We start from the raw sequence: 10,423 nt of genomic DNA on the forward strand, positions 1-10,423 counted from the left end.
ATTAATTCATTCTTAAGTCGATTAAAACTCCTCTTAAAGTGAGTTAGTGTTATATTAACCATTAAAGTCCTCTTAACATTCATCATTACACAGTGGTTAAGTTAATCGCCCATTTATACACTTCAATGAATGACTTGTATACATACGAACAGTTTTGGGGGCTGACGTCGTTGGCTACCAGCTAAAACGCCCGTCATCTATATTTAATTTAAAAGTATATATATATACCCTGACATGTTTATTAATATATATATATATTTTTTTTTTTGAGTTTTATAATACCACATGAAAGTATATATGGTATCACAACTACAGGAAAAGGGAATATATATATATTTTTTTTGTAATTTTTGTCAATACAGAAAATGTATTTGGAGTCGGAGAGGGAGAATATTATATTTTTTTTTTATTCAACCAAATCGCGCCAACAATATGTATAATAAATGGCCGTGTTGTGTTTTTTTGCGTATAATTGTCAGGAATAATTACCAATAATATAATCAGTAGGCGGTAAATGCTCAGTAATGTGCTGTAATGAACGGCCAATTATACACGAGTGTGAAGTGTTATGGTGTCCACACTTTTGTTTGTTTGTTTGTGTGTTTGTGTGTGGGGGGGGAGGGGAGTGTGTGTATGTATATGTTGTGTTGTTTGTTTTGTAATGTGATTTTTGTATCTTGTGTTTTTATCGTGTATGTGTGTGTGTGTGTATCTGTGTGTGTGATACTTTATTGTTAACCTGTATTGTAACTCTCTCTCTCTCCCTCTCACACACACACACACACACACACACACTCAGCTTTACTCTACACGAACGCTAATTCCCAGTGTTTACATCCACAGCGTTCGGGAAAGAATATCCGACTGGTTGACGGACAGAAGCAGGAAGACCCCGTAAGTGTTAAACTGTATTAATTTCTTTATAAAACATTCCTTGAAAGAATAACTAAGAAGAAATGTTTTAATTATGAGAAAGATTCGACTTTTGGGACAATTTTAAATGTCATCCTCAAAGTTTTTTTTTTTACTTTGTTTTCTTGTCAATGAAGTAAACCGTGACGTCATTAAAGCGTTCGTGTTTTATTGTGACGTCACTACTCAGCGTTCGTGTTTTTTGGGGGGGAATTTATTTTACTTATCTGTACTTTCATTGTGTCATTTGCATTCTTTCATCTTTCCGAAGTAGTTTATATTTTTTCTTTATATAAAAGAGTATACATGATTTCGTGAAGTATTTTGGTAAATGTATATAGATGTTACGATGTATTATTATGCGTTTTAAGCAAATGATTTAGGGTGAAAACTTGTAGTGGTGTCTGCTAGTAGCTTCTCGTTAACATCACCTAATAATAATAATAATAATAGTAATAATAATAATAATAATAATAATAATAATAATAATAATAATAATAATAATAATAAAAGTACAACTACTGTACTACTATTGTTACTATTACTACTACTACTACAATTACAATTATTACTGCCAAATATAATTATAATCTCCCCAACACAACAATAACTAGACCCGCTCTCTCCGTATTCCAAAGCACATATTATATCCTAACCTTTTATAATTAACGATAGGAATATATATATATACCTAAGTTGAAGTCTAAATTGTTTCTCATTTCTCTAGGGCTGATGAGGTAAAGACTGACCCACTAGGCTATACAGTAGAAATAAACCGAATTTCGGATACCACTAAACAAACTTTAACTCCCGCTTTCTATAAAAATAGTAACATTTTATAAAATATAATAAATATATGTTCTAAAAATATTCTTTAGAGTTATGGAATAAAAGAATGTACTAAAACGCTTAAAATTCTTAAAAATCAAAGAAAAGAAATTCACGACTCAGCAATGTTTATTTAGGGATGTTCGACCATGCCGCCGCCTCCCCTACATGACTCTGGTCCCCTGTTGTTATACAAATCTACATCAAGTGCATACCTCTGCCGGCGTATACATGTTATTTCTGTTGCAATCAGTATGAAATAGAATTAAGATTATGTGCTCATTTATCAAAATTTTATAATTAATTATTTTTAATGTTAAACTCAAAGAATAATTATTCATATATGCAGCTGGATCATCAATTATTTGTACCCGGGCCAGCGAGACTCACCCACTGATAGGAGCGAACAAGTTGCGTTCTTATACAAAAAATGTGTAATATACATTTTCCTGTACACAATATATTCTCAAGATTCGTTTTTACGTTTATAGCGGCAAAATTACGTATTCTTTCTATCATAAGGTCTAATCAGCCAATGATAGCCGTCGATTCTACTGTGTATCTGTTATCTGTGTGTTATATGTTGACAACAAAGGAATAGTTTCCCTCCCAGTAAGTTGTCCTCCGCGTTTCTACATTAAGTAACTCGAAAATGGGAAAGAGAAACTGACTGTCAGAAATATCAGAACATATAACCGCCGCCAATCTGTCAGTAACGAGAATTTTTCCTGAAATAAGCTATATCCGGGATGGCTCTGGTCGTCTGGTGGTACTGCCTCTCACACCAGCTGATCGAAACAAAATATAAATTAATTCTTAGAGAAGCTACGATGATCTACTATTAACATGAAGTATCTTGAATATACACCAACAGTAGAAAGGTGTCACGAGAACAGAAAATTTAGCGGTAAATAAACATGTGGTGAGAGGGAAGGTTATCTGAGGCAGGGATTAGGATGCGCGTCATGCTTGGCCCCCGACTTCCCGCCCTCATCAGCGAGCGCTCTCTCTTTCTCCCGCCAAATAGATTGAAAACTAAGCTCCCCCTCAACACATTCTGCTCAGGGGGAGACGAGGCCGCGCGCATTACTTGAGTTAGAGTGATCCTAATGGGAGGAGTGTCCTCAACTATTGCATTTGCTCAATTTCCGGCGGACTCGTTAGCCTAGCCTGGGTCTCACAACAAGGCCTGTGTCCGGACCCCTGCCTACCGCTCCTGGCCACGACTTAGGCTACAGTTTACCCCTCTATATCCGCTCCCAGCGTCCCAAACTTCTTCATAATAATACCCAGAAAGTAATAACAGATACCAGAACCTCCTCTCTTACATCAAATACCACAACACAGCATTTATTAGTGTTTTATTTGTCTGCAGTCAAATGAGCATCCGAAAATCTATGTCGTGTGACTATGGCGTCTCCTGGAAATAGAATTGCTTTGATTCTACTTTTACAAACTTGTGAAATTAGTCTTCAGTTTCCTGCCACAGCTAAACCCCGTAATTGAGTGGAGGGAGGGAGTGTGTGGTCGGGGCCAGTGGTGGGTGGTGTAGTGAACGACCCCGGCCAGCTCAGGAGGTTAACTGACGAAGTTGTTAACTTTGTGACGCCTCAACACCTTAACATTGTTGTGGTGTTTAACATTGACGCCTGAGAATTAACACTGGTTGTCAGGTTAACTGTGGTTGTTGAAAGGTAATGTTGTTTGTCTAGTTAACACTGATTAATCAAAACTGGCTGCTGAGTTAACAGTGGCGGCTCACGAATTAACTCAATGGCAGCTCTACTCCTATTGGTCTCTGGTTCACTTCCGAGACACCCCCAAGTCCACCCAGCTGTGAATGGGTACCTGGCTTTACAGTTGGGGAAGTGAAGGTAGTCGAGTGCAGTGCCGAGGGGGGAGGAAGAGGGGAGAGAGGGGGAGGAAGATTGGAGGAGAGAGAGGAAGACAGAAGAGGGGTAGGAAGATGGGAGGAGAGAGGAAGGGAGGGAGACAGAAGGTGAGAGAGGGTGATTGGAGGTGAGGAAGAGAGGGAGGAAGACAGGAGGAGAGGGAGAAAGATGTCGTTGCGTCTGTATGTTCAATTTGCAACCTCTGCATAACAAAAGTTAAGAGTAACAGTAAGTTTGTGTATGCGTGTGTGTGTGTGTGTGTGTGTGTGTGTGTGTGTGTGTGTATGTCTGTGTGTATGTGTTGTCGGTGTACAATAGTATAAATTTGGTTTCAAAAAATCATAATAATCAGAAAAAGGAATTAATTTTTTTCCCCTAATTGTCATCATCATCATACTGGAGAATCTCAGTAATGAACCACACGAACAGATGAAACCTTGTGATTCACTTTACCTTGAGACTGAACACCTCATACTGAGACTCGTGAGTGAATGATGCTTCGAACTGAATGAACCAACTACTGGAAAACAACACAACGAAACATCGAAAACAGATGAATAATAAATAAATAACTATCTCAAATGAACCCCCCTCCCTCCCTCCCTCCCCCCCCCCTCTCTCTCTCCCCCCCCTCTCCTCCTTCCCCTTCCCCCACGTACCCACGATGACAATGACCTCACCACCACCACTGAAACAACACACCTCGAGACCACGAACAAAACCGAACCCCGTCTCTCATGAACCCACAACAAAACCCGAACCTCCAACCCTTTGAACCCACAATGACAGGTAGATAGAACCCCGTAAGAAATAGACCACAAGGGGGGAAAATAACCCCACACCCCCCATCCCCCACCCTTCCTCATCCATCCATTCATTCCTCCATCATCACCCATGTATCCACCTTCCCCCTCACCTCTCACCCACCCTTCACCCCGCGTCTCTCCTCTATACCCATCCACCCTCCTCCATCACCCCACCACCCACTCACACCCTTCACCCATCCACCTACCTACTGATCCACCCTCACCTCTCCCTCACCTCTCCCTTTAAAACCAACTCAAGACCGAACGAAGCCGAGAGAGAGAGAGGAGAGGAGAGGTGAGAGTGAGAGAGAAAGTGTAACTTCTACATATACGACAGTGGGTCCGGTAACCTCTCTCTCTCTCTCTCTCTCTCTCTCTCTCTCTCTCTCTCTCTCTCTTGTTCCCTTCCCTTCCCTTATCTCTCTTTCTTCGTCTCTTTTTCTCTCTCCTTTCCTTTCTCTCTCTTATTTCTTTCTCATCCTCTCCCTTCCCTCTCTGTCTGTCTCTTTCTCCTTCCTTCTCTCCCTCTCTCTCTCTCCATCTCTCTCCTTCCTCCCCTCCCCCCTCAAAAACCTTACGAGGAGAAGCCCTGGGAAAGGCCACGGCAGAGAGGCATTCCATTTAGGCAAATAGCACGCACTTCTGCTTCACCAATTTAAAAATTAAAACTTTTCAATTCAGTCTCTTTTTCCCGGGATATTGAGTTAATGTAACTTTGCCAACCCGCTCTCTCGTGCAGCGTGCGAGGCGGAGACACAATTTTACTCGAATTTTATAAAGTTTTCTATATTATTAAAGATGTAAATGGGGAAATTCGTCTTCACATGGCGATATTTTATAAAAGAATTGTTCTCCCTCGGCTCCTCAGACCGGGGTGTGTGTGTGTGTGTGTGTGTGTGTGTGTGTGTGTGTGTGTGTGTGTAAATGTAATGTAATGTAAATAGATGTTACAAGTATAGTTTAAAGATAATGTAAATTGTAAATAATGTGTGTGTGTGTGTGTGTGTGTGTGTGTGTGTGTGTGTGTGATGTGAATTATGTAAATTGTGTAAATAATGTGTGTGTGTGTGTGTGTGATGTGAATTATGTAAATTGTGTAAATAATGCGTATGTGCGATTTGAACTATGTAAATTGTATACATAATATATGATGTAAATGTTGTAAATAATAGAAGTTACGTAAATGGTGTTAATAACATTTTAGAAATTGTGTAAATACTGTAAATAACATAAGCTAAATGTAAATATCGTAACTATGTTGACATATAAGTGTAAATCAATAAAAAACAAAAGAATGTAAAAAACTACTAATAAACCATGATAATAAATGTACACAATGTAAATGCTGTAAATCAAACAAGAGAATAAATACTTAAACCCTCATGTAAATATAACGACCTAAGATACTTCAAACCACTTGTAAATTGATGTAAATAGATGTAAATGTTGTAAATAAGAGAGAAGGAAGAAGGGCGTGGCTCAAGGAACAACAACCACCTGAAATCGGATATTTTCCTCGTGAATTAAGGCAAGATTCTCTCAGCTGTGGGTAAAAGTTGTCATATTCTTACTGTGTGTGTGTGTGAGTCCACCTGTGTCTGTTGTGTATGTGTGTCTGTGTGTGTGTGTGTGTGTGTGTATGTGTGTGTGTTGACAGCAGGTGCCGTTCATTCGAGTGTATATTTAGGTACACATGTGTTTTATCTGTGTAAATGTATCTCACTGTTTGTATGTTTGTAAATAATTCGGGGTTTTAGGGTGTGGTTGGAGGTGTTTGTTTGTACATTAGTTTCCCCCACCCCCATCTCTCTCTCTCTCTCTCTCTCTCTCTCTCTCTCTCTCTCTCTCTCTCTCTCTCTCTATCTCTCTCTCTATCTCTCTCTCGTGTCTTTGAAGGGGAATTGGTGAAGAAAGAGAAAAGGAGGTGAGGGGAAGTAAAGGGTAGGTGAGGGGAAAGGGAGGGTAGGTAAAGGGAAGGGAGAGGGTAGATGAGGGGAAGAGGAGAAGTAAAGGGTAGGTGCGGGGAAAGGGAGGGTAGGTGAAGGGAAGGGGAGGGGGTAAGTGAAGGAAACGGGGAGGGGTAAGTGAGGGGAAAGGTAGAGGGGTAGATAGAAGGTAGGTAAGGGGACGCGGAGGCTAGCTGAGAAGGGGAAGAAGAGGTTAAGGGAGAGAGAAAGAGAGAGAGAGAGAGAGATTTTTAATGGAGACACTGTACTCAACCGCCTTCACTCTCCCAATTGTAAAGTCAGGTGCAGATATACAGCTGGGTGGGGTAGGTGGATTCGGGGTTGCCTTGGGCGCGAACCAGCGGGGTTTAGGTTTAAGAGGCGAGTGTTCTATCCACTCTGCCACCTCACCTTTAACATCTGCCATCATCATCATCATCATCATCAACCACCATTTCTACCACCACTATCACCATTAACCACTATCCTTATTTAGTGTTGTTTATACCACATCTACCACCATTACCACCACCATCCTTTCTCTGCATCATTTCTACCACCATCATCACTATCCTTCTCTATCATTACCATCACTATCACCACCATCCCTTCTCTATCACCACATGTACCACCATTACCACCACCACCACCAACACGTATTCACACTACAAGCAAAAGTCTCTCTCTCTCTCTCTCTCTCTCTCTCTCTCTCTCTCTCTCTCTCTCTCTCTACACTTATACCCACTGACTATTTTCGTCAGTTTCACTTTTACACTCATCTAAAAGCCTTCTTCGTTTATGTACACTTTACAAGCCTTCCCTTTTATGTACACTTTACAAGCCTTCAACTTGCTATGTACACTTTACAACCTTTAACCTCTTTATACACACCTTAACAAACAACCATACACTACACCAACTAACCCTTTATAAAAACTTACAAGCTTAACCCTGTTTATATACACTTTACAAGCCTTTAACCTTTATATACACTTTACAAGCCTTTAACTTTATATACACTTCTCAAGCCTTTAACCTTTTATAAACACTTTACAAGCTTTTAACCCGCTTTATATACACTTCTAGTCTTTAACTCTTTATAAACACTTTACAAGCCTTTTACGTTTATATACACTTTACAAACCTTTAACCCTTATATACTTTACAAGCCTTTAACCCCTTTTATAAACACTTTTACAAGCCTTTAACTCCTTTATAAACAATTTACAAGCCTTTAACCTTTATAAACCTTTTAAACCTTGATTTATATACCTTTAACTTTTAACTTTATAAACACTTTACAGTCTTTAACTTTATAAACACTTTACAAGCCTTTAACCCCTTTTATAAAACTTTACAAGTCTTTAACTCCTTTATAAACTTACTTACAAGTCTTCCCTTTATATACACCTTACAAGTCTTTAACCCTTATAAACACTTTACAAGCCTTTAACCCTTTATAAACACTTTACAAGTCTTAAACTCCTTTATAAACACTTTACAAGTCTTAAACTCCTTTATATACACCTTACAAGTCTTAAACCCCTTTATAAACACTTTACAAGCCTTTAACCCCGTTTATATACACTTTACAAGCCGTTAACCCTTTATACACTTTACAAGCCTTTAATCTTTATAAACACTTTACAAGTCTTAAACTCCTTTATATACATACAAGTCTTAAACCCTTTATAAACACTTTACAAGTCTTTAACTCCTTTAAACACTTTACAAGCCTTCTTTACTTTATAAACACTTTACATCTTAAACCCTTTATAAACACTTTACAAGCCTTTAATTACGTTTATATACTTTACAAACCTTTAACCCCTTTATATACACTTTACAAGCCTACTCCTTTATAAACACTTTACAAGTCAACCCCTTTATATACACCTTACAAGTCTTAAACCCTATAAACACTTTACAAGCCTTTAACCCCGTTTATATAACACTTTACAAGCCTTCTTCCTTATACACTTTACAAGTCTTAAACTCATATAATCTTACAAGTCTTAAACTATATACACCTTACAAGTCTTAAACCCTTTATAAACACTTTACAAGCCTTTAACCCCTTTTATAACACTTTACAAGTAACTAACCCTTTATATACACTTTACAAGCCTTTAACTCCTTTATAAACACTTTACAAGTCTTAAACTCCTTTATATACAAAATTAACCCTTTACAAACACTTTACAAGTCTTTAACTCCTTTATATACACTTTACAAGTCTTAAACTCCTTTATATACACCTTACAAGCCTTTAACTTATATACATACAAGTCTTAAACTCCTTTATAAACACTTTACAAGTCTTAAACTCCTTTATATACACCTTACAAGTCTTAAACCCTTTATAAACACTTCTAAGTCTTAAACTCCTTTATATACCTTACAAGTCTTAAACCCTTATAAACACTTTACAAGCCTTTAACCCCTTTATATACACTTTAAGCACTAACCTTATATACACTTTACAAGTCTTAACTCCTTTATAAACACTTTACAAGTCTTAAACCCTTTATATACATTACAAGTCTTAAACCCCTTTAAAACACTTTTACAGTCTTTACTCACACATATACACTTTCGTCTTAACTCCTTATATACACTTTACAAGCCTTTAACCCCTTTATATACACCTTTAAAGTCTTAAACTCCTTTATAAACACTTTACAAGTCTTAAACTCCTTTATATACACCTTGATCTTAAACCCTTTATAAACACTTTACAAGTCTTAAACTCCTTTATATACACCTTACAAGTCTTAAACCCTTTATAAACACTTTACAAGTATTAAACTCCTTTATAAACACTTTACAAGCCTTTAACCCCTTTATAAACACTTTACAAGCCTTTAACCCCTTTATAAACACTTTACAAGCCTTTAACTCACTTATATACACCTTACAAGTCTTAAACTCCTTTATATACACTTTACAAGCCTCTTACCACTTATATACACACTTTACAAACCTAATCTCCCACTAAGTCTCCTCTTTTTTCACCACTTTACTATTACTTATATACACACTTTAAGCCTCTCACTCCCCACTTATATACACAAGCCTCTCCCCCATATACACCTTTACAAGCCTCTCACCCCCCTTATATACACACTTTACAAGCCTCTCTTATATATTGCCTAACCTCTCACCCCTTCTTATACACACTTTACAAGCCTCTCACCCCCCCCATATACACACTTTAAACCTCTCATCCCCCCCACTTATATACACACTTCTACAAACCTCACACCCCCATATATACACACTTTACAAGCCTCTCACCCCCCACCCATATATACACACACTTTAGCCCTCACACCCCCCTCACACTTTACAAACCCTCACACACCCTACAAGTCTCGTCGTCTTTTTTTCACCACTTTACCATTACTTATGAAGATCGGGAAACTCAAAGCTGTCACCAGGCCACAAGGGTAACGCAATGTCATAAAGTTTTGGCCGAGCGCCGTATTGAATAATGGGGAAGACGACTCACACCCGGGTCGTGGGTAATAAGGGTCGTCTTGGTAGTTAGTCGACGCACTTATTGGAGCCAACCACACCACCAGTTTGGGGAGGGGGAGGGGATGGGGGGAGGTGTTAGAGATGTGTGTGTGTGTGTGTGTGTGTGTGTGTGTGTGTGTGTGTGTGTGTGTGTGTGTGTGGTCGATGATATGTCAGTAGTTTGGTTTGTTAAGTATAGATACAGTTTATATATATAGCTGCCTCTTCTTCCTCTTCTTCCTCTTCTTCCTCCTCCTCCTCCTCCTTCTTCGTCCGTTCTTTCCTCCGCCTCCTCCTTCTTTTGCTTCTGCTTCTTCTTCTTCTTCATCTTCTTCTATTTCTTCTTCTTCTTCTCCAATGGCGTCTTAAAACTGTCATTCGTCATCCTCCCTCCCTTCTTCCCCCTCCTCTTCCTCCTCCTCCTCTTCCTCCTCCTTCAATAGCATCTTTGAACTGTCGTTGCCCTCTTCCTTCCTTCCTTCCTCCTCTTCCTCCTTTTTTCCTCCTCTAATGAACTTCT

This window comes from Homarus americanus, unplaced genomic scaffold (genome assembly GCF_018991925.1).
Source record: "Homarus americanus isolate GMGI-L3 unplaced genomic scaffold, GMGI_Hamer_2.0 scaffold51859, whole genome shotgun sequence".
Classification (NCBI taxonomy): domain Eukaryota; kingdom Metazoa; phylum Arthropoda; class Malacostraca; order Decapoda; family Nephropidae; genus Homarus; species Homarus americanus.